Source organism: Leptinotarsa decemlineata, unplaced genomic scaffold (assembly GCF_025532065.1).
Source record: "Leptinotarsa decemlineata unplaced genomic scaffold, Ldec_3_MD MMD2_P_RNA_scaffold_2, whole genome shotgun sequence".
Lineage (NCBI taxonomy): Eukaryota > Metazoa > Arthropoda > Insecta > Coleoptera > Chrysomelidae > Leptinotarsa > Leptinotarsa decemlineata.
In genome coordinates this window covers 7,141,686-7,161,861 of record NW_027412529.1, presented here as the reverse complement: position 1 = coordinate 7,161,861, position 20,176 = coordinate 7,141,686, and the positions used below count along the sequence as shown (strand labels likewise).

General features: G+C 34.6%; 1 protein-coding gene and 1 long non-coding RNA gene across 2 annotated transcripts in view; both read right to left on the bottom strand.

Moving 5' to 3' along the window:
- Positions 1-20,176, bottom strand: part of LOC111513470 (probable G-protein coupled receptor B0563.6) — a 310,115-nt gene that overhangs the window by 38,305 nt on the left and 251,634 nt on the right. The window lies entirely within an intron of this gene.
- LOC141485595 (uncharacterized) lies at positions 2,449-14,196 on the bottom strand. The gene is made up of 2 exons (XR_012467302.1): positions 14,027-14,196; positions 2,449-3,261 (listed from the first exon to the last, which is right to left on the bottom strand). It is a non-coding gene; the product is annotated as an uncharacterized lncRNA (long non-coding RNA).

The following is a 20,176-nucleotide window of genomic DNA, read 5'->3' as shown; positions in this document are numbered from 1 at the left end:
ATATCCACATAATAAAATATTTCAATTCATAAAAGCCTTATTCCAATTCCTCATTCAAATGGGACAGCCAAAGATTCTCTCTCACTTGCCAAATTTCGAACAACATTACTATATTGAGAAAATTTATTCAATTTCACAATTCAATGATGAACTTCAATGACATAATTTTTTGAAAGATTTTCTTCTCGCTTTCATCATATTCGTTTCGATCAAAGTGAAATATCAAACCGTTTTGTAGGTGATTCTTTCCATTCGCTTTGAGGCGGGGTTCGAAAGAAATTCAAACGCTGTTCGGTTTGTATGAAGATTCAACAAGATCTCAGAATACTGTGTGTTCACAATCGAAATCGTTGAATGGAACATGAAACATGAGTAAGTGGGATTGTTCATTGTTCACAATTTAATTGGTCAACAATAGATAAAAAAGCGGACAAATTAATTTGCAGGTAGTGGTTCCACTAGTTAATTACCGAAAAATCAATTAGGATAATCATCATTTAACAAACAAAGTCCATATCGGACCAATAAACTTTAGGTATATAAACAACTAACCCTTGTCTTTAGATTCAGTATCAATTTGCTTCTCCTGAAGATGCTAACCTTGTTAGCGAAACGCGCGTCGAGTGCAAAAATATCAGTTTGGTGTTAGGGTAATTAATCTCTAGGAAAAGTTTTCAACTTTTACAACAAAGATTCCAAACTCATCGTTTAATCCGATTTTTGTGAAAATCTTAGTGTTTTTGGGTACTTTCATCAATATGGCTTTCTGGAGACCTTTTGAAACAAATGATAACATTACGTGTGAGGAATCTGTGTCAATCGACAGGGATCCGGTATTTGAAAATAAGGACTTACATGTTCAAGTTCACCGAGTAATTTCAAATATTCATGAATGCTTGAAGAAAGAAAACTGTCACACTTCACAGAATGCTATTGTGAATAGAATATGCGAGTTAACGAAACTATCTCGTTCGACAGTTCTTCAAGTCATTAAAATAGGGGATGTCATTGACCATGAAATGAAACGAAAACAAAAGAATAAAAAATTCGCAAACGTTGATGGTGCTGCAAAAGATGTGATTCGGTGAAAAATTCATGGTATATACCAAAAAAATGGAGTTCCAACCTTGGAAATGATTTGGTATAAATTACTCGACTATTCCGATTACAATTACAAATTTTCAGAAACTCTACGAGGTGTCTTATTGTCTTGTGCTTTCAAATATAAAAAATTGAACAATCGGATGGTCATAATGGAATCGACACGCATTGTTCAACTCCGACAAGAATATTTGAAGCGAATGAAAAGCTACCGAGAATCCAGCAGACATATAATCTACCTCGACGAAACTTGGTTTGACACCCATGATGTTGTCAAATATGTCTGGGTAGACGAAACCAAGTATTGTGCTTTGAACACACCTTTTTCAAGGGGAAAACGTGTTATAATTCTGCATGCCGGGAATGAAAGTGGTTTCTTACCTAACGATTTGCTTCTGTCGGCCAAAAATATAAAAGATTCGTCTGCTGATTACCACGAAGATATGACTACGGCTTTATTCGAAACCTGGTTCAGTGAGCAGCTTCTCCCAAATATTCCTCCAAACTCGGTTATTGTTATGGATAACGCTTCGTATCATTCTCGGTTATTGACTACAATACCAAACAATAACACAAAAAAAGCAGATATTGTTGATTTCATGCGAAATCATGACATGGAAATACCTAAAAAGATTCCAACGAAAAAGGTATTACTGGCGAACATAAAACAACGTAATTTCAAAAAAGAGTATATTATTGATTCGATGTGTGAAACACGTGGTCATATTGTCTTACGTTTGCCTCCATACCATCGTGTGTTCAATCCAATTGAAATGGTTTGGGCCACAATAAAAGAAAGCTTGCGGAAATGTAATCAGTCACCGACTTTGAATGCTGTAGTGCTTGACAATATAAGGCGAGTGGTGAATGAAGTAGGTAACAGTGATGTGTGGAAGAACTGTGTGGCCCACGTTATAAAAGAAGAGAACAAATAGTATGTGCAAAGTTCCATAAATCCGATCGTTATTTGACCCGATGATGATTCCACCTCATCCGAATATAGCGAAGAAGAATTTCGATTTTTCTAGCAATTTTGTTGGCCTCTATTATTTTGTAAATATATGTTTGACAAGAATTCGGTGTGATTATTTGTGTTTCCATTTGTGTTTCCAACTACTTTGAACTTCGAAGTTTTCCATAATTATCCATGGTGGAAAAATCCCGTTGAGATAACTTTTCCATGGGGTGATCAATTGCTATGATTGTAAGAAGAAGTAACTGAAAAACTACCACTGAAAAATAATATGCCGATGCCCATGTCGAGGCGGGAATTCCTTCTCTGTGCTGTTCCAATTGGAATTGGAAATACTATTACTCTTTCTATCAAAAATAAATAACGGAGAACACTGACGTGCAGATTAATTTAATGAATAAAATATTTTTTTCATTTACATTAAGTATATATTATCAAAAATAAATGACTTCGACTGTTCTGCAGTGAAAAAATTAGACTATTCCAGATAATTCACAAGGGCAACTGAACGTCTTTTGATAGGATTTCTCTGACTTTTAGTGATGTAACGGACCAATGATGTTGATATCTTTGAGCTTGGAGGAACAGTCAGCAAAAAATTCCGCCCCACATGCAGAAATTTCAACCTTGGTAAGGAGTTGAACAAAGGAGATATCGTTCTCAAGTTGTTGCTATCCAAATACAAAACTTCTAAAGCTGGTAGCTTCGTGAAAGTGAATTTATAGATCTTATCAATGCCATTATTACTCAACGACAAAGTTCTCAGTGTCATCGATGCTATTAGTGGCTTCTTTTTAGGAATCATCACTCTATTGTCAGACAGAAGCAGTTTGTCTACTTTGGGAGCGAGCAGGAACATTTTGTTGGGTACTTTCTTGATTCTGTTACCAGACAGATCGATCAGTTCAACGTTCGGTAAAAATTTGATAATACTGATGGGAAACCTGGTCAAGTTCATATGGTCTGAATAGAGAGTGTCTGCTCCCTGCACCTCTAGAAGGAAATCTTTGTATTTTTCCATGTTCACTTTTCCAAGGAGTTGCTTTTTGAATCCGGTTATGTCAACGCAATGGACGTTATAGTCCGGGATCATCCACGATTCCCCCATCAAATATGCTGTGTTTCTCTTACTGCATGGTTCTCCGTAGATGAATGAGCCCAGTGCATTTTGGAAGAAAACTAGAATCCTGAAAGAGAGGAGATTCAGAAGATGAATGATGATTTGAAGATATTCAGGCAATTTGGATTTGGGCAGAATGTTAACAGCGAACCCATTTTATATTTTATATTTGAAATAACTGAGTGTTCAGGCGAAAATGATTTGCAGTTTATCAATATATTTACCCAGTACTTCCTGGTTCAGCCTGAATAACTTGAAAGTTTGAAATTGTTCAGTAGACCAAAAATTACACAAAAATCATCCAACCAGAAACTCTGTTGAAATTCTAAAATTTCTTGCAATGGTCTTGAATTTTTGGTGAGTAATCAACTAGATGCTGATAGATGCTCAAAGAAAATTGACACGCGGTAGTATCATCTGATTAATTAAAAAGCAGCAAACTTTAAGAATACCATGTCACTGGCGACGTCCATTGTTAATTGTGTGTCAGTTTGTCTTGTTGCAGGAATATCACTGGCATTCCTAACAAAATTTTCGTCAACAATTTCGAATGACAATCTTATTGTTATGCGAAATTTCATTCCGAAGATTTCAGCCTGGAAGGTGAGCCCCGGAGTTTTTGACCTACAGTAATTCAGGACGAGTAATCCAGTCATTTGAGCTTAAATTAGGTAAGAATCTCGGAATTCGAGATACCCAGCTGTAAGTCTGTGAATACTTGTATATTGACACCCTAGAAGTTGTCTCCGAACCTACATATGGTAGGGTGTAAGCAACTATTAAATTTCAAGGTCAAAAAACAAAAATCGGTTTTTTGCGCTTTTTTTGGAAATATCTCATTTCCTATGGGTTTTTTGCTATTTGTATTTATTATCAATATTGCAGAATACAAAATTCTCTACAAATTTTGTTGAAAAAAATTTTTTATACGGTGAATCGTTTTCGAGATAGAGGCCGGAGAGCGCGTGGTCACAGCATCACTTCAGGTCAACCGGTGCCTCCGGTCGAAAACGCGCCATATATAGTTGATGAACTATCGATAAATCAATGAATATAAATATTTGTCAATTTTTATTAACTATTATATTATATTTTATCATTTTTTTCATGCATTAAATTTATATCTATTCAATACAATAATACTGATAACCGTTTACTAAAATTGAGAAATAATTAAGAGAAAAACATAAAGTGGCTGTGACACAACTTCTGCGCTTTTTAAAAAGGGAAAAAATCATTTTTAAAAGTTTTTGAGAAACTGACAAATTTGGATGAACTAGCTGCAGCGTTTGAGGAAGAAAATTGTTCGGCCCAGAGATTATTAGAGAGTGGAACTCAAACCTTATTGGCAGTCTATAATGCTCCGAAATCTGTGAAAAGTCTCGATCATCTTCGTTATATGCATTACGTCAAGTCTACAAAACTTAATAAACCTGTGCAGCTTTCAAATATTCCACCAACAAGTGCAGCTGCTCATCAACATTTCAACCGTGTATATTATCAAGTTCAAACTTGGTTAGGACATGATTTGGAACCCCAGGTATGGCGTTGGGCAATGCGAAACGATTTTTTGGAGCCTATCATGAAAATTTTACCACCTGCTCCAGAAGATTTCCTAAATACAATTTTCTGCAACTGCAAGAGTGGTTGTGGTTCGCGATGCGGATGCAGGAAGGCGGGCTTGCAATGCTCTTTAGCTTGTGGCCAATGTAATGGGCAAGCTTGTCTCAATGCTCTACCATATCAGAGCGACATTAACGAAGATGGAACCTTTGACCCCGAAATCATGGAAGAACTTGAGACAAATGTCGTTGAAGACGATAATGAAGACCAGTTTGAAATTTACCAGCATCCAGAAGACGACGTTGAAGAGGAAGAAGATGATTAAAATTATAAAATGTAGTTTTTGTACCCTTTATTCCATTTCTTTACTTTCAATAAAAATAAATGTATTCAATGATATTTTTTAATAAAAAGATTAATTTATAATTTATTTGTTTTTTTTTATCATGTGAAAAGTTATAAATATTAATCAGGTTGAAATTCAAATATAATTCCTATATTTTCATTAACAATTCTGCAATTACATGGGCAGGTAAGTGTTGTTAAATAAATTAATACTGAATGAAAAGTGGATAAGTTAGGAAAAAAATGATAAAATATAATATAATAGTTAATAAAAATTGACAAATATTTATAATCATTGATTTATCGATAGTTCATCAACTATATATGGCGCGTTTTCGACCGGAGGTACCGGTTGACCTGAAGTCATGCTGTGAACGCGTGCTCTCCGCCCTCTATCTCGAAAACGGTTCAGCGTATAAAAATTTTTTCCTAACAAAATTTGTAGAAAATTATATATTCTACAATATTGATAATGAATACAAATAGCAAAAAACCCATAGGAAATGAGATATTTCCAAAAAAAGCGCAAAAAACCGATTTTTCTGACCTTTGACCTTGAAGTTTAATAGTTGCGTACACCCTACCATATGTAGGTTCTGAGACAACTTTTAGGGTGTCAATATACAAGTATTTACAGACTTACAGCTGGGTATCTCGCATTCCGAGGTGAACTTACTATAATGACTGGACTAGAGGGTTTGAGGACCCTGATGGAGTCTGACCCACCACAAACGGTAAATGGGATGGCGGAACAACTGGGCGTCGGCACACATGCGTTTTTTGATGATTCAAAACATATTGAAAAGGTCAACAAACTCAATAAGTTACAGCCCGTCCATTTGAACGATCGACAGAAATTGTCACGTTTTGAAGCCTGTTTTTTTTGCTTTTGCACATCCAAAACGATTCTTCCTCAGATCGGATCATTACAGGAGACGTTCGGGATAGTGGTTAGAGATCCATGAGCCACTCAGGAACTTGCCAAAGGCGGAAATCCACCAAACAAACATGGTTATTGTATGGTGGTCAGCGGCTGGTGTGAATCACTATAACTTTCTGTAACCCAGGCAACATATCACAACAGAATCTCATTGTGAGGAAATCTACGCAATGTACCGAATATTGCATCAGCAGCAGACGGCACTGGCTAACAGAAGAGGTCCGATACTGCTCCATGATAACGCCGGTCCGCACGATTTACTAATCAACGTCTAAAAATCACCAGTAGAATCTTCGCCAATCAGGACTAGGCGAAAACGGCCTTCGTCGACTTTTTCGAATCTCAAACACACAATTTTCATGATGACCGCTATATTCGGTCATTTTTGCCAAAGTAGCAGTGACCATTATACGGAAGCGTAAGAGGGCCAAAGATCATTCATTTATTTGATCCACCATAATTTCAACTTTTATCTCGTAATTTCGACTATTATCTCGTAATTTCGACTTTGATCTCGTGATTTCGACTTATATCTCGTAATTTGACTTTCATCTCGTAATTTCGACATTTATCTCGTAATTTCGACTTTTATCTCGTCATTTCGACTTTTATCTCGTAATTTCGACTTTCATCTCGTAATTTCGACTTGAAAGTCATAATTCTGACTCAAAAGTAGAAATATGGTTCCTTGAGTGCATTATAATTTACTATGAGGTGATGTAAACAGGAGGTTCGTGAAATTGTTGTGTAATTGAAATTTCAATGGAAATATGTGGAATATGTGGAAAGCGACCCTAAGGTTAGAGAAAATCATTGACTCTGAATCAATCAATATCTTCAACAATAATCATTCCGAACTGATGTTGAAACAAGAACAAATATTTCATTTGAATATACATTTTTGAAGATGCTTGTGTCAATGATATTTCGTTAAATTTTACCACACTATTTATTATTTCTCATCTTCACACCTGAAAAAATATGTGATTTTGAAGGTAATTGGAGGATATTTCTTAACTTTCCAAAACTTTACGAACCGATGTGGGCACTGAAAATGAAGTAATGAAGAGGATACAAAAAGCCCTTCATGAAGTATTTACTGAATCAACAAAGCAACCATGTTTTTTTGTATGGAAGAAGCATGCACAATCAAAGGATAGAATCTTGTTGGTCAATATTACGTAAACACAATGCACAATACTGGATGCATTTATTTCAAACCCTAATAGAAGAAAATTTATTTGATGCATCATTTTCGGACAAGTCTCTAGTTCAATTTTGTTTCATACCATTAATCCAAGTGAGAGATGAGTTGTTACTAATGAATTTTCAATTATAATTTTTATTTCAGAGTGATCTTAATCAAGTATATTTTGAATGGAATATTCATAGAATACGGAAAACAAGAAATGCTATTGCTCCAGCAGGGAGAACAAGTATATTGTATGCGATGCCTTGCCTTTATGGAGTTACAGATCACCTCATCAAGATCCCATCATTCGCTTTCAAAAATTTTTCGTCGGAGTGCACATACCCCCGGACAGCCTGTGATGAAGATTTTTGGAAATTATGTTCAATTTTTATGAAAAAAATAATTACACAAGGTCCCTAGATCCTTATGCCACAATTGATCCATACATTAACCCGAGAAGTGAATTAATTATGTCATTTGAATAGATTTCAGATTGATAATTATGCATTGATATTATTCAGTACCTTTTTGAAAAAGTAAATGCTTTCCGCACGAGTAGGAGAAAGTAGACTTTGGCCAAAGTATTAGTTTCTCATCATAGTAAATCAATCTGATCAGTAATATCCTTACTTCATTATCAAAACTTATCTAAAATTCAGTTTTTCACTACAACTGACGAAATTTCTAGTAGAAATTCATTAACATTTTGAAAGAATACTCTACACATTCATGTCTTAAACGTCATGTAAAAACACAGTTAACAATGGCAACCAAATAATACTTTTGGTATTTTCTTCGAGGAGATACAATGTTCATTTCTTAGGTATTTTGGGTTTTCTCTCCCCGTTTCGAAAAATCGTAGAGATCTAATGATGCAAAAAATTAACTGGAGCAGATTGGTTTCCGAAAGTTCAATAAAAAAATGAGTAGGCTTCGAATATTCAATTGAATCGGTTTCTCACTGACTATAAATAGTCATCTCTCGGAGGAATCAGTCCAGTCATCACCCGAAGGCGATTGTAGATACTAACAATAGAAACGTCGCGAACTAATATAATTGTTATTTTCAGCTATTCATTTTTAATTATTCTTTTTTGGTTGTTTCAGTTGTTTCATCATGAAACATTGTCAATCACCTTCAAACAAATCGGTTTCTGTCATATTTCTTCGTAAAAAACATACCACCATGAGAAGATTGGAGCTCTGTCGAAATGATTTGAAAAGAATTTCCAAATTTCGAGAGGACAGTCGAAATTACCAGATAAAAGTCGAAATTACAGATAAAAGTCGAAATTACGAGATAAAAGTAGAAATTATGAGATAAAAGTCGAAATTATGAGATAAAAGTCGAAATTACGAGATAAAAGTCGAAATTACGAGATAAAAGTCGAAATTATGAGATTGAAGTTGAAATTTCGAGATAAGAGTCGAAGTTACGAGATAAAAGTCGAAATTTCGACTTTTAAGTCGAAATTATTGTGGATCAAATAAACAAATAATCTGTGGCCCTCCTACGCTTCCGAACCATCACAGTCCCATAGGTTCACCGTCTCATTAAAGTATACTGAGTATTCAGGATCTTCATCCTCCAAACAGTGAATAAAAGAAGTAAATATAGATACGTACGAATATATAGCAAGGCGAACTACGAATCATTCAGAAACCTATGTAATGGGCACCATGGGCAAACCTTTTGAACTTTGATGATTCAGTTAACATGTTTCAAAACTACCTAATAGATATATTCGAAAAATATTTTCCAATCAAAAAGATCGAAATCAAAAATAAAGAAAAAAGCCCTGGATAACCCAAGGTATAAAAAAACAGCAATAAACTTGAGATCACTAGATAATTGAATACATACAGAACGATTTATAGAAAACTAATAAAGCTTCCAAAAAAAAAACTATTTTTTTGAAAACAAACAATACATGGAAAATAAAGCAAAAGGTAACTGGGCTATAATGAATAAATTACGTGGAAAAGGTAATATATTGCCTACTAATGCGGATATAGATCCGTGTTAAACAACTTCTACTGTACGATAGCACAAAAAATAAGATCGGAATTACAACCGGCAATCCATCCAACTGAATTTATGAAAAATTTAAATATTTCAGGTAACTTTCACCTATTTGATACAGACATATACGAACTGAAGCAAACCATAAATGGAATAAAGAACAAAACATCATCTGGGTATGATGAAATATCAGTTAAAATTTTAGAAAATCTCTCAGAATACGCTTTGAATATTCTTGTTGACGCCATTAATAAATCATTTTATTTTGGTAGATTTTCTACATGTCTGAAACTAGCAAGTCATTCCGCTTCATAAAGGTGGTGAAATGAATGATCCATCCAACTTCCGGCCTATATCTTTGCTTCCGACAATCTCAAGAATAATTAAAAAACTGGTTGAAAAGAGAATGCCTAACTTCTTAGGTATTCATAACATACTATGCGAATCTCAATAAGGATTCCAAAGCCATAACACATGCTATGGAATCTTCTCTCTTCTGGAAGATGTATATATTGGGGCAGCATTCTGTGATTTCTCAAAAGCATTCGACTGTGTGAACCATGAAACATGTAACTGGCTTCACAGTTATCTAACAGTCAGGAAGCAGTTGGTAAAACTCCGAGGAAATACATGGCATGTAAGAATAATACATCAGGTGTACCACAAGGTTCGGTTCTGGATCTTATCCTTTTTCTGCTTTATCTGAATGATCTGGTAACCATTGACATCAAAGGGAAATTTACACTTTTTGCGGATGACACCACGATCCTTTGGCGTGGGACAAATGAAGATGATCTCAGATACATCATAACTCTGGATCTCTATAGGGCTAAACAGTGGTGCGATTCAAACTCCTTGTTTCAACACAAATGAAACGAACATAGTTTGCTTCAAACTCAATTTTGACGACTTACTTATAGAAACTACAGTTAACAAAACTCACACAAAATTTTTAGGGGTATTTATAGATGATAAATTGAAATTTGATGATCATAATATAACAAATTTATGCAAAAAATTAGCATCTGGCTAATATGTAGTTCGAGTTGTTTCTAACGAACTCAATCAATCCTGAACTGTGCCAGAACTGTGTATTTTTCCTTGATAGAGTCGCACTTGAGATATGGAATTGCCTTTTGTGGCTTTTGTATAGTCAGCAACTAAATTCAGTATTCGTTCTACAAAAAAAAACTGTCAGATGAATATGTACGGCAAAATCACAAGACAACTGCAAACCAATATTCATCAGTCAGAAAATTCTAACTGTACCTTGTTTATTCGTGTCAGGAACTGTTTGCCTAATTCACAAAAAATACTCCAACTCAGCAGTAAATAATGACAGATGTTACCACACGAGAGGAAGTCGGAATTTACCCTTGCCAATTCCAAAATCAGCAACTACAAAATTTGCTTTGATATATGAGAGCACGAAAATATACAACCACCTTCCAATGTACTACAGGGCAATAGCAAATTGAAAAAAAAATCAGAAAGTTAGTTAAAGGAGTACTTCTGCAAAAAGCCTACTATGACTTAAAGGAATATTACGATGATATATTTTTTTTAGCATTTCAGATGCTTACATATCTGTAATGATTTATTTATTTATTATCTGTAATGTTTTATATATTGTTCTATTTATATGTATTCGTATATGTACATTTTTCAACCCTATAATGATTGTTCACTGTATATCATAATTTTAATATTTTTTAAAAACTTTAACATTGTTGACTTCATAAAGTTTCACTAGCTTTGTCAATAAGGATTTCTTGAACAATAAATCATAATTGATTGATTGAGATTATTCAGATTGTTGCTTCTGAAGACAAATTTTTTGATTTATTCAACCAAATCCAAATCCAGCAACCAAATCCAAATCAACTATCATCCTAAACGATTCATACCGTTCTTCGCTCTAACGAGTCTATTAACTAAGACACACAATAATAGTATTTTACAAAACGCAGCACTGTTATTACTTTCGAAATGAATTCAGAGTTATGCTATTTGAGTAGACAATGAGTTTTGGCAAGTTTCCAAGTAGGTACAGTTGGCGATTTTCATGTGTCGTTTAAGAAATATTGAAGCGTTTAGAAAATAATACCGTGACACTGTGTGCGTCGAAAAACTGTCGTTGAATAGTGTATAAGAATAAAAAAAGTTCAGAACGGTACATACCAGATATTTCTATTATTCTTACGAAGATATAGGTATAATTAAACGCATAAGCTGGCAATCTGAATTGTAACTTGAAAATGTATATTCATCTGTAATTCGCAAATGAAAATATTTATGCAGAAAACTATGTTGGGTGGACTGAAAAGTCCGTAGGCTCACACACAGATGGCGCTACCAATATTGAATGTATATGATTTTCAGTTATCCCTAACCTTCAAAAGACACGTGTACAAATTTCACAGCTTTCGAATTATTCGTTTATAAGAGATAATATATTGAGTGAAGCCACTTTTATTGATTTGATGAAAATGAATAAAAATAAATTTCGTGTGTTGATGAAACATTGCTTTTTGACGAAAACAATACTGTTGAAGCCAATGTTTGGCTTGATAAACATCATTCGGACCTCGCACCAAAATTATCAACCGAAAAGTGATTTGCCAAGTTGAAACGGGTTGAAATGAGTACCTACTGAGGGCAATGCACGCAGTGGACGACTCAAAGGAGTTGTTACCGACGAAAACATCAAAGAAGTCCACAAAATAATTTTGGATGAACGCAAAGTTGAGTCGATCGAAATAGCTGAGGCTCTAAGGATATCAAAGGAATATGGTTTACGTATAGTGCATCGTATAGTGCATGAATATTTGGATATGTGAAATAATTCCATGAAAATCAAATATATATATATATATATATATATATATATATATATATATATATATATATATATATATATATATATATATATATATATATATATATACAATCAACACCCGCATTTTTAAGTGCTTGGAAGTGAACGGCCAGCGATTCGAACATATTTTGAAATATTCCACATGATTGTTTTACTTTTTTATAATTATTCATATCAATATTTCCAATTTCAAGTTTCTTGGTGCTTTTTTAAAGTTTATCCAAACATATTGAAATTGTTCTGAATTCGTATAAATTTCTTGAGGTTCATTGGCGGTAGATTCGGATACATTTCATTGAACTTTCTACATGTTCTGCTGATAATTTTGTCACACTGTCCAAAAATAATAAACAAATTCATAAGAACTTCGTTTGAATAGTTTTGTTCCATCGTTTTGAAGGTATTTGCAACTTCTGAAGTGACGAAAATGTCGATATTATTAGGAGAATGTCACAACGCTACTGTCAAATAGTAATCATGGCCTGCTTACCAAATACCGAATGGAAATACCATTCTGAAGGGACATTTTCACAAATAAATGTTCATAAGTCCGAAACTTGACTAGTTAGGTATAGGTATGATATACATAGAAAGAAAGCAAATTTCAGCAGCTTTCCGAATTTTCAATAATATACAGGGTGTTCTATTCAAAATAATCAAATTTCCGCAACTTTTTCAAGCAAACGAAAAAACTGTATTTTTTTACCACCCTGTATTGAAGTAACGGAGATTAGGCTGACTTGTGAGAAGTGTCCAAGTATCACCTAACTCTAAACCAAATTTCGATATCATAGTACTTCTTAACTAAAAGATATCGGCATTTTTAGAAGTCATGATTTTCGAAGAAAAAAATTGAAATTAATTTTTATTTCGAAAACGGTAACAGATAGGTATAGGGAAATATCAAGAAAAATTGTCGGGCAATTCTTGGAGATTCCAAAAATAATATTATATACAGAGTATTCCATTCGAAAAATCAAAGTTGCTACTGCTTTCTAATAGAAGCGGCAACACCGCATTGTTGAAAATATTTTAGTTGGCTAGAGACTGTCCGAATATGCCTTCCATTAAATTTTCAAAGTGATCCGTTGTCTGGTTCACCAGAAACGTCTAATGTGCAATCCACCGTGAATCAGCCTGTATATAATTTTATAATGGCTTCTGTACAACAAAAATTTTCAAATCCATTCTAGATGACTCCTTAAGTTGGTACCATTATTTTCAACATGACACTTGACTTGACACATTCTGTCTCAAGTTATCCGCCATTTATATTACATATTGACCAAACCACATTGCCTGAATATCTAGCATATATTTCATTGGTTATTACGCTAATTAGTTTTATACAAGTCAAATCTTATAGATGTACAATGTCCTCGTTTTTTGATACTTCCTGTTGTCTGACGAGTAAGTAATCATCAACAATTTTCTAAATTCATAACCTCATAATTTAAATAATTTAATTTTCACCAAAATTACTGATGATGACGAGAATTGAAAGCGCTTTGTAATATGAATTTATAATTAGAATTTTATTAATTTAAAATTTCAACACAAAACTCTTCGATTCATTGAATTTTTTTTTGTATCGTGCTCACCAGTATCGGATATTGGCAATTATTATTAAATAAATCTTGTTTCATTAATTGAATAGACCAAACAGGATCTTCCTCTGAAGAATGTTAAACAATTATGTGAATTTCAATAGTTACGGTTTTGAATTTTGTAGTGGTATTTATTATATTCAAGTGTGTTATACGTTGTTCAAACTTCTCAATCAATTTGATGCATTTGATTATTATTAGCGAATGTCTATCATAGATTATGAATGCGTCAATACATGATCATATTTTCAAACACCAATCAACATAAATGATTATGAACTTACAAAGGTATCACTTTGAAAAAAATCGAACAATTCATTTTCGATAACTTCGTATAACACTTTCGAACAGACTGTCGTTCCATAACATCGGCGATTCAATATTTACCTCTAGCCAACATTTATATCTAGTTACGTTTTATTTGGGTAGGTGCCAATATCCATTCATTTTTCAAAACTTGGGGGCGCCTGGCTGGTCGATAGTGAATAAGAACTTTATTCATTAGATTTCGTGATGTCTAAATATAAATGAATGCATTCACAAGTTCAAGGAAATGCAGATATATGCGTATTACCTATAATCATGATGAATTTTTGACTGCAGTTGGTAGATGTCTCATCAAGAATTGTAGTTTACAGGAACGGAGCTTTATAAAACTATTCCTGGTGATCCTTCAAATATGTTCGAGTTTTCTCTATGGTTGTTCCTTCATCTTCCTGACCTCTGAACAGTATTGATCAGAAACTGTACATTTCATTGATAACAAAAAATGTTCTCAACCTCTCGCATCTCTCCGTTAATTTATTCAACTCCATTGACTTGAGACTCATATTTTTCCAAGATGATAGATGGTGAAAGCTGTGACTCAACATATGCTCAAATATTAATATTTCCTCAATATCATAGTCAAACATCAATATGGCTTTTGGAGGCGAAAATCAAAGAGGGATCATCATTCACATATCACCCATCATTGGATTGATGCAGTTGAGAAATGCAGAAAGTCTATTGCACTCCATATCTTCAGGATCTTTGATAAGGTTGAAGGACTAAACTTCGATGTTCTCTAATTCGTCAACGACTATTCTACATGAATAGACAGTCAATGGTTTCCTTCAGCATACCTTTGCAATGACCAACCTTGTACATTATCAACCTATTGAAAAAAAACTAGAAATATAATACTTTATTTTGCTGACATCAGCATACTTGTTGTCCCTTTCTTTTATTCAGATGCCTCGACATTAGCTGCCAATTTATATCTCGTGCGACAACCAGGAGATTGATATGTGATAGAAAATCTGGAGCAACTGTTGATCTCTCCAAGGCTGTTGACAATATTAGCATAAACAGCAAACTTGTTTATTCCTGTCAGTCAAATGTATCGACATCAGTGTTACTATCTCCATTCGGATTTGAAGGCCATCGTAGTTTGGAACTGCATCCTAACGCTTCGCCATCACGAGTGGCTGGCTTCTTCAGAGAGCAGCTGGAGATCTATTGACTGGATTTTAATGATATTCATTTCCCAGATTTGTGAACGATTGTTCTTCATTGAAAGCCATTGATGGTTCTCTCCAGAATACCTTTACAATGACTAACCTTGTACATCATCGACCTGCTGAAAGAGACTAGAAATCGAATATTTTGCTATGATGACTATGAAGCACTTGTTGTCTCTTGTTATAATTCAGTTACCTTGAGATCAACTGCCAATACATATCTTGGGCGACAATAAGAAGATTTATATCTGGAGCAGCTATTGCAATTGATATCTTCAAAACTATCGGCCATAATTGCATGAAGATTGATTGACTAAGCTTCCATGTTATTTTTTCTGCAGATTTTAATTGACTGTTCTTCATTATTAGCCATTGATGGTTCTCTCCAGAATATCTCCACAATGACCAAATTTGAACATAATCGGTCTGTAATAGTTGGCTTTGCATTCAGATTCCTCAACATCAGCTGCCAATGTATATCTTCTAGGACAAGAAGATTTATATCTGAATGAAGATCTGAAACAGCTGTTGCACTTATCTCTTGACCATGTCAGTATGAAGGTTTACTGACTGAACTTCTATGTTATTCATTTTCCAGATTTGTTAACGGTTGTTATTTATTATTAGCCATTGATGCCTATCAATGAAGAATATTTGGCTATTATTTGGCTTTGCTAAAAAGAGCACACTTGTCCTTGTCTTCCATTCAGGTGCCTTGACATCAGCTTCCCCTATGCATAGATATCTTTGGCGACAACAAGAAGATTTTTATCTGAATGAAGATCTGGTGCAGACACTGAACCAGGTAAATTTAACGTAGGCAAATAAGGTTAGAATATATATCTCAGTAGGCATTATCGTATCGATTGATTTGTTGGGGATTGAACTGAAATTACAAAAGGGGGTTTCAAGAATTCCTCAATAAACCAGAATGCTCCATATAGCGCAAATCATACTTAACTTGGAATATTGCTCACATATACGAAGCTCCGATCTTGAAATAGTCTAAGGCTACAAGATTTTATCTAGAAAAAGCTTTCTGCTTAATTGGAAACTCAATCACAATCAGTTTGATAGTTGTGCACATCGATGGAAGAAGATAGGGACTTCACAGAACGTGTTCTACTGATTCCGTCCGCAATAAAAAAACAACTGTTGAATAAACTTTGTATTATGTACGTTCCCATGATATGGAAAATAAAAATTACAGTCTATTGAAAATACTTGAAAATATTTCTCTCACACCAGAAAAAAATACTGTCTCTGAAAAGAGCTTGAAGTCGGATTAAGTCGATGTTAATAATGTATAGAGTAGTGAGGTATTGAGAAATACAAATTTTCTATGCTTTCTTAAAAATGTACTTCAAGATTTGGTTTGAAGATCATGAAATAATTGATGTTGTTGTAGTAATTCATGTGTTCAAAGAGTTGAATGAAGATTGTTATTTGAATTTATTAGGAAAGTTGTTATGTCTACCATACGAGCAATCTTCTAATGCCACTCTAGAAAGACATTTGAACCTTTTCCCATCATTTACATAAAAACATTTTGAATCGGTTTTCTCAGCATTATTGCAAATCTTCGTATAGTGTGTCAATTTTTAAACTTACAATGGGCTATGTCTCACAAACTAAACCGTTTCTAGGATAGTAAGGGGGAACTAAAGGGACATGAAAGAAAACTCACCCCCATCAATCCCCTAGGCTCCACCCACCAAAACACAAAAAGTTTGAATCTCAAACCCCTACTTGTGATACATAGCCAATGGTATAAATAATAATTACAGAGTACAGCACAAAGTACAGAGCAAAGCAATAATAATTGTGAAACTTTGTTAAATGGAATATTCAATGAGGTTTTTGTTGAACTACAAATTCATTAAAAATGTCAATTTAGTTAATGTTCAAAGTGTGTTCCGTTGTTTTGTAAACAATAATACAGCCTTCTGTCAAAGTCTGCACGAACTTTAATATCAGCCAGCTTACCTATGACTTTTTTATTTGTAATGCTACCTCCCAGACTATTATTTTAAATGATAAGTGATAGTCGATACTTTTTTGTTAAATAAAAGCTTAATTTGCCGTTTTTGCAAAACAAGTTGGAAATATCTGTTTTTTGGGTTCTGTCAGAGTCAATAATTTTTGGTTTGTTTGAGACCTTCAAATGTCATTAGTTTTCATCATTTGTACGATCTGTACTGTCATTCAGCTATAGTTGTCACGATGGTTTACAGTATACTTGAGCGCGTGGAGATAATTTTCATATTTGCCTCCCAGAACCAGTGTTATTTGAAAACAGCTCAAATATTTCATGAAAGGCATCCGGACAAAAATGTAAGTCACGTGTACGTCCGTGATTTAGTTGGAAAGTTTATAGAAACGGGATCAGTGCAAAATCAAAAAGGGAATGCCCCAAGGTTACTGAATAGAACAACCCAAATTGAGGTCCTTGGAAATTTTGCAATGGAGCCTACTGTCAACACGTCAAGTATATGCAGTGACAGGACTTTCACATGATTATGTTGGAAAGGTGTTGAAATTACATAAGTTTCACCCGTACAAAACAAACATTCTTCAAGAACTAGGCGATGATGATCCAGACCGACGAATTGACTTTTGTGAACTCATGACTGAAAGAATTTGCATTTCACTAGTCCGGACTTCCATTGTCTACTATATAAAATGATTTGAAATCCCTGAAACAAGTAAAAAAGAATAATTAGAAAGAATAGTTGAAAATAACAATTATATTAAGCAACCATAAACCTGAAATGACATGATAGTGAAATAACCTACAAGTAAAAATATAATAATTGAATAAATAAAAATTAAAGGAATGAAAAAAAAAATAATAAAAATAAAAAGTGTAGAGATTCCAAGTCACGTTAGTTCACGACGTTTCGATTGTTGGTATCTACAATCGTCTTCGGGTGATGACTGGACTGATTCCTCCGAGAGATGACTATTTTATAGGTCGTTGAAATACTTTCACTTTCTCTACTTTCCATTTTCCGCTTCACTGATTCCGTGAGAGATGACCGTTTTGGCGGGAGTTGGTCATTTTTTGTTTGATGATGGGTTTCCATATGTTTCGTATATCTACGCTGGCCTGGCTGAATACGTTGTTGGACAACATGTATGCGGCTTCGTATGGTAATGGTAATGAATGGTAATGTAAATAAACAAAACTGTCGATGCTGGAGTGATGCGAACCCGCATTGATTCAGAGAAGGATACACTAAATATCCTGAAAAACTGAATATTCGGGGAGGAATATTAGGCGATGCTATAATTGGTCCCTTGTTCTTACCAGGCAATTCAGGTGCATGAATTAGAGAACTAAAGGGACGACCAAGGCAACCTAGCTGTAGACGAAGATTTGCTGCACTTCCAACAAGATGGATCACCTCCTCACTATGCAGTTCCAGTAAGGTTAGGCTGGTTGAATACTAATTATTATCCGAACAAGTGGATTGCAGGGAGAGGTCTCATTGAGTGGCCACCGAGGTCACCAGACTTGGCGCCACCTGACTTTTCTCTGTGGGATTGTTTATAAAACTCAACCTGCGTTACTTGGGGAAGTACGAGAAAGAATTACACAAGCATGTCGCCCCATTACCAGAACAAAATTTGCCAAAGTTCGTGCCGAATTTGAAAATAGGCTGTATTATTGTTTACAAAACAACGGGACTCACTCTGAACATTTACTCAATTGACATTTTTGATAAATTTGTAGTTCAACAAAAACCTCATTAAATATTCCATTTAAGCCAAAGTTTCACAATTATTGCTTCACCCTGTACAATTATTATTTATACCATTAGATAGCATTTTTCATAGTATTTTCAATGATGTATCACGAGTAGGGGTTTGCAATTAAAACTTTTTGTGTTTTGGTGTGTTTAGGGGGTTGACGGGGGTGAGTTCTCTTTCATGTCACTTTAGTTCCCCCTTACTACCCTAGAAGCGGTTTCAAGCATTTTTCGATATCAGCTCTCGTTCGTGAGATATAGCCCATTGTAAGTTTTAAAATTGACACACTGTTTGAAATTTTTCATACACGTATATTGTCTGTGGCAGAGAAATCTTAATATCTCAGAAACATAGTAAATGGTATCATCAACAGAGGGTCCTGAATATTCCTTCATTATTTTCACTACCAAAACTGAAATGAACAACATGAAGTATTTATGTGGAAGTGAAATAATAAGTGATATAATTATAATATGATAATGAGTGAAGAATAGGGTGGTGGAATAGGTACCTACTCATTCTAGTGTGGGGAAAGGGTTAGGTTAGGTTAGGCTGAGATTCATTTCAAGAAAAATTAACGATATCTTTCCTCACGAAGACGTCATCTATAGGATCTATAGTTATATATATTTGAAGTGGGTCGGAAAGACCCACAGAAGAAAAGTAGATCTGCGAGTTTATGCAGATGACCTTGTCATCTTGGCAAGGTCCACATCGGGAAGGATAACGTGTAATATCCTCCAAAGCACGTTGGACGTTATTCACAGTTGGTGTCGCCAAAAGCTGGAAACTCCACGACAAATATCGTCTTGTGCTGGTGGTCGAGAAGGACTACATCAGTCGATGGATATAGGCTGAGACCGCATATGCTGGACATGCTGATAGCGAGTAAATTAGGGTCTGCGGTAGACTAAGATGTTGAAAACACCACATCCTGGCAAGTCATGATGAACTCCCCAGTTTCCGACTTCAGCCCACTCGATCTGAGGAAAGCGAAAGTCAGGCGCTTTGATAAACTAAGGTCTTCAATGTTATTGAAGAATACCCGATGCATTGGCTTATCCTTGTGTTTCCACAGAAAAGAGGTGATCTCTGCGGCTTTTATATGAGCTTTTTGCTGAAAGGGTTCCAACTCGGTAACAGAGTTATGGTCACCTGGTTCAGTGTTGAAAATTAACC